Below are 6,216 nucleotides of genomic sequence, written 5' to 3'. Positions count from 1 at the left end.
TTGAATTTGATTCCGCTGCGAATTATGCAAAAGACCTTATTTTGATTTAAATAAATGAGCATGACAGGATATTTGATGAATGTAGTGAAATGATTGTGTGACACCCTTCGGGGCATAATTACTCTGATGAATATATGTGTATTTTAATTATAATAATTTGGGGTATTTAGAAGGGTGTTACACACAAGATGAGGCATCTCCTTGAGATGAGGACCATTTGATCGTTCTAAAGAGCTTACATGAGGTAGGGTTCATTTTGAAGCAAATTTACCAGCTGGTAGAGGCCCAAGTTCATCAGTGCATATTCAGGTCATCTGAGCACCATACATTCAACTGTGCAGTTAATTGAAGGCTATGAGTTGAGGAATGGAATTTCTTCATCCTAATCATGTTCATACAAGGCCTATTCATCATCTCAAACATCTATCTTGGAGATTTTGAAGTCAAATCAAAAGTTTCCAAAAATGGAAAGTGACTTTTACTTTCAAGTTTCCAAAAATGGCAAGTTTTTGGTTCACATTCAACTTGACTTTCCAACATCAAAGAAGCTTCAAATGAAATTTTGGTGAACATGAAAGTTGAATATCTTTCTCTCCTCTTTTCAAAAAGTCCAAGATCATTATCATCTGATGAATGGTTGAGAAGTTATGATCCAATGATTGCAAAGTGTACATGGAAGTTCAACATGGCATAACTTTTGATCCAAAACTCCAAATTGAACCACTCTTTTTGCAAAATGATTCTTGTGACCAAGAGATTCCAAATCTACCATTGCCTTGCATGAAAGAGGATCACATGACCACTTGCTCATTCAAGTACATTTTTGAGGGAAAATGCATAATTCAATTTTGGTGAATCCCATGACCCTAATTCCAATTCCATCATGTTCATTGGATGTTTTTGAGTGAGATTGGACCTTGCATGGCACTGTTCACGTGCTCATTTGCCATGCATAGGTGTATTTTCCAATTTTGCCATGCACCTCATATTTCCTTAATTTTCCATTAACCAAAGCTTAATCTCATTTTCAGCATGATTAACACAGAGTATAAAAGCCAAATGCTAATCACAAATCAGATAATAACAGAATTTAGATCTAGAATTGCATTTCCCTCCAAAAATTCTCTCACTTCAAACTTGAAATTTCTTCACATAACTCGTGAATTTTCTTGCATAATCTGGTTCATTGAGCATTATTGAGTAGGAATCAAGCATTAGATTGGAGAATTTGATGCATATTCGTCCATACACAAAGCTTGAACATGAAGATGGATCTTGAAAATTGAGCTTCATTCAGGTGGATTCAAGTATCAATTCATGCATCAAACTTCATAACAAGGTTGAGGAAGAAGATCTGGAAGTGGTGAGGCCTTGAATACACGAGATCAACACACTGCTCTTCAAACAGGTACATTAGTCGCTTTTAGCTCTTACTTGAGCTTTTCTTTGGTTTGTGGTTGGTATACCACTTAGGTAACCACTCTCTTTCTCCATGTAGTCTAGAAGTCCTGTCGCCTTTTTGGCAGGCATTTGGCTGAAGTCCTCCTTAAGAGGCAATAGCTGTGATTGTTTACATTTGTGCTAAAGACCTCCAAGTGAGGCATGTTACTTGATAAGTCCTCCTAAGTGAAGAGGCAATTGACAGATAGAAGGGATTAGCAATCAATCCCCTGTTATTCAGTGAGTCGTTCATTATGCTCGCGCTACGTGCTGATGCTCTTGAACATAACCCAAGATCTTTGTATAGAGTCAGTCAAGTGGAATAAGGTCCCTCTTTCTGGATCCCCACACTTTCTTTTGTCATAAGCTCACCCAGGCAAGGGTTAAGAGCATGAGGTCTTATCCTCATTTCCTTTCATCAGCTTCACCCTAACTCTCAATGTTAGTGGTTAAGAGCTCCAGGACACCCCTACAGTTTTGGCTTGTTTGTCGAGGTTGATATGACCCCTCTTGACTAAAGCCTAACCATTTGTATGAGCCTCTTGTTTGTATATAGAGTGTGATGTTTGATTGTCTGTTTACTTATTTGCATCTTTCATGTGTTTGCTTTTCATGCATCCTTGTTGCTAGGAGTCAGATGTAAGTCCAGCTATTGGCACTCTGTTTCCTATTTGTTTTGAGGAGTTAGATGTAAGTCTAGCTATTAGCATTTTGTTTCCTCTGTGTTGTTCAGGAGTTAGGTATAAGTCCAGCTATTGGCATCCTATTTCCTATTCTTTGTTCAGGAGTTGGAAGTAAGTCCATCTATTGGCATTCTGTTTCCACTTTGTTGTGCAGGAGTTGGATATAAGTCCATCTATTGGCATTCCGTTTCCTCTTTATAGCTTTTGCTCTTGTGTTTGTTGCCTATTCCAAAGGAACCTACTTGGATCATTTCTATGATCTCAAGAGAGGAACTCCTAATGTAGTTTTGTTCCTCACCCCCACCTTTTTGTGCTTAACCTTGATCCATGTTTTCATCCGTAACCCAAAACCAGAAAACTATTGTGCAAACATTTGACTTGTTTTCAAAATTAGAAACCTAGGCCTTATGCCTTTGATTTTCAAACTTTCTTTTCATAATACTCATTTTGAATTGAACGTTAAATCAACTTTGACCATGTTTGTGAATACTTCTAATTGGTTAATTCAACCCACTCAATTGCTTTTGTGGCCCTTGTCCACTTCTTAATCAAATTTTCATGCATTAGCCATAGATCTGAATTATCTTAGTGGTTGATGTAAATCTCACCGCATCCTTAGTGATCGACTTGTAAGCCTTCCATACTTATAAAAGGGTTAACCCCTCCCTAGTATGTCGAAGCTATTCTCACATGGTGGATTGTTGGTTCAGGTCGAGTTTTCTCCCATTGATAATGAAAGACCTTAAGGCTTTTGTTTAAAATCAGTTCACTCACTGTTTTGAAATTTGTTACCCGAACTACGGGGTTTTGATCCTTATCTTTCATGAGAGGGTACGTAGGCAATGGGTTCATCCATCCAAACACAAAAATAACTAACTTGCACATTCTTTTCTCACCTCTTCAATCATGTTTGCACAATAAATATTTCATAAACAATAACCTTTGCAACAAGTTGTGAAAAGGGTTCCCTAGGAGTACCTAGGATGTTGTGGGTGCCTAACACCTTCCAATGACATAATTACCCTCTTACCCAGATCTCTGTTTCTTTTATTAGTTTTCTCTTGCAAAACTTCTTAGGCTTTTATTCGCTTTCTAGCCATTCCTTTGGATAAATAGAAGTGCGGTGGCGACTAGACTTTGTATGATTTACCTTGGATCTAGTTAATATTTCCAATGGTGACGATTACACCGCTACACTCATGCCTTTAGAATGCTAAATATGTTAAAGAGCAACTAGGCATCATGCCTTTAGAATGCTTAATCTTGAAGTTGAATTGAAATGACATCATTCTAAACTCACTCTTGTCCATTCTTTCTATTACATTGTGGAACTTTTTGATTTGTTTGTTCTTATGTGGTAGGGATCCTAAACTTGAGCTATTTAGAAGGACCATTGTCATGAGCATCCAAGATAAGAGAGCCAAGTTCAAAATGGGAGGATCCTAGGAGATTGATTGAATATGTGCTTGATTGCTTGAATTAATTACTTATTGCTTGCTAGGTCCAAAGGAAAGGAGCAACTTGGATCATCTTTATGTTCTCAAGAAGGGAACTCCAAGGGTTTTATTTCTTTTCTCTCATCTTTGCATGTTTAGGACCTATCCCATATCTTCTTATCTCCACTCTAACCCAAGTTAAACTTATTTTGTGCAAACATTGACATTGTTTTCAAAACTAGAAACCTAGGCACCATGCCTTTGATTTTTCAAACTCTTTTCATAATACTTATTTTGAATTGAACCTTAAGTCAACTTTGACTTCCTTTTGTGAATACTTCTAATTGGTAAATCCAACTCACTTAAATTGTTTTTGTGGTTCCAATGACCACCTTTTCCAAAGCTTTCCATAAACATTAGCTATTAGGTTTGAGTTATCATAGTGGTTGATATAAACCTCATCTGTATCCTTAGTGGTTGGACTATAAGTCTTCCATACGTATTATAGGATGGATCCGTCACTAGTATGTTGAAGCTCTCCTCACATGGTGGATTTGTGGTTTAGGTTGAGTTTTCTCCCTTTGATAACAAAAGACCTTAAGGCTTTTGACCAATCAATTCACCAACTTCTTTTGAGATTTTTACCCTGAACTACGAGGTTTTGATCCTACCTTTCTGATGGTACGTAGGCAATGGGTTCATCCATTCAAACAACAAATATGTAAATATAATATATATTCTCTTCTCATCCCTCCAATCTTGTTTGTGTAGCGGGGTATTCGTTACCATTAGAGATATTGACTAAATCCAAGGTAAATCATACAAGTCGAGTCGCCATCGCACTTCTATTTATCCAAAGGAATGGTTAGAAAGCGAACAAAAACCTAAAAGTTTTATCGAATCAAAAACTAGTAAAAATGTAAAAGATCTGGGTAAGGGGGTTGGTTATGCAATGGGAAGGTGTTAGGCACCCAAAACATCCTAGGTACTCTTAGGGAGCCCTTTTCACATTTGTTGCAAAGGTTGTTGTTTTTGTGAAAATTTATTTGTGCAAACATGATTGAAGGGATGAGAAAAGCGTGTATGTTTATCTAATGTACTACTTACTAAAAGAAGGGTCAAAAGAAAATGACTCGCACGGACGTCGCATCCACTGCCTACGTATCCCATCTGAATTTGAGAATCAGAGTCTTCGTAGCTCGGCTACCTATGGGTTAAAGAGGAGTGTGCTCGGTAAGACATCGCATCTTATGCCTATGTATCTCATCTGGAATGAGAATCAGAGCAAGCCGTAGTTCGGCTAACTATGGGTTAAGGGTTATGTTTTGGGGTGAACGACGTTACTACGCAATCTACCGGATGCTCGACCTTTGGAGACTTACTCGCCTGTAGTAGAAGGAGTAAACGTGTTCTATGGAGAAGAAAAATCAATAAGTTTGTTAGGGTTTGAGGAATGCTCATGCAAAAGGCAATCCTAGATGAAGGAACCGCGCTACCTATGGGGTAAAAATGCGGGAAAAATAAAGGGATAAGAGATTTACCACACGGATAAAGATCCGTAGTAACAGCAATTAGATAAATAAGAAACCCCAAAGACTCTTCCAAGCTAAACACCATCAAAGAAAGCGAGTCAGTACAGGTAATTGGAATGGACCTCCAGGTGGTACCCCACAAATAAAGTGGAACACCAAGCAAGATATCCCTGCAAGAGTATGTGAGCCCTCACAAAACAAAACTCTGAAGGTGAGAAAAACAAGAAAGGGGGGTTTGAATTGTTTTGGAAAATAAGCGCTTTTTCAGAATAAGAACACACAGGATTTTATACTAGTTCGCTTATAACACAAAGCTACTCCAGTCCACCCGGCCAAGGTGATTTCGCCTTCAAAAAGGACTTAATTCACTAATCTTGAAAGATTGTTACAACCAACGTCTAAGAGAAGGATCTCTTAGTCCTATCAAGTATACAGACTGCGCAGAGTCACTTGAGGAATACAAAACAATTTCAGGCAAAAATAGAATTTATAATCTAGAGTGCTTCTAGGACAAAGCAAATATTACAGCAGTAAGAGCAAGTAAGGTGTTTCACGTTCTGAGCAAAAGCTCGTGAAAGACTGAGAGAGAGAGAGAGAATATTTTTGTGCGTTCAGGTGTATCTCTCAATGATGTTTGTCGTCCTTTATATAGATGTAAAAGCACCGTTGTAGTGATGGAAGATATTTTGTCTTGATGAGAGTTTAATGCCATAACTTCTGTTGTTTCTTGCCAAAACAATTTTGTCTCCCTGAATAACTTCTTTCCAGATATAGTTTCTTTCCCTTTGAAGTTGTAGTTGCCGTTACTCTTTCTTGATATGGAAATTCTTTATCAGAGTTTGCGCTGCTTGTTAATCTGAGATCTTTTAGATGTGACTTCAGAGCTTCTGATGATCCTGTTCTTTTAGATCCTCAGCGTTGATTCTGGAGGAACTTTAGATCTTCTGATATTCTGCTATGCTGTTTTGCTCAGAGTCAGAACTTCTAAATCGCGTTTTCCTCTTCAGATGCTTTTGATCTTCTGGTTCTCTGTATCTGATTTGATTCTGTATCTGATAAAGCGATCAGATTCCTTTCTTCTTGTTCAGAGTCCTGCACACTTAGAAACTTTTTATTAGAGTGTCA

Source organism: Lathyrus oleraceus, chromosome 5, assembly GCF_024323335.1.
Source record: "Lathyrus oleraceus cultivar Zhongwan6 chromosome 5, CAAS_Psat_ZW6_1.0, whole genome shotgun sequence".
NCBI lineage: Eukaryota > Viridiplantae > Streptophyta > Magnoliopsida > Fabales > Fabaceae > Lathyrus > Lathyrus oleraceus.
The sequence above is the reverse complement of the archived record's forward strand: the minus strand, read 5'-3'. Positions refer to the sequence as shown.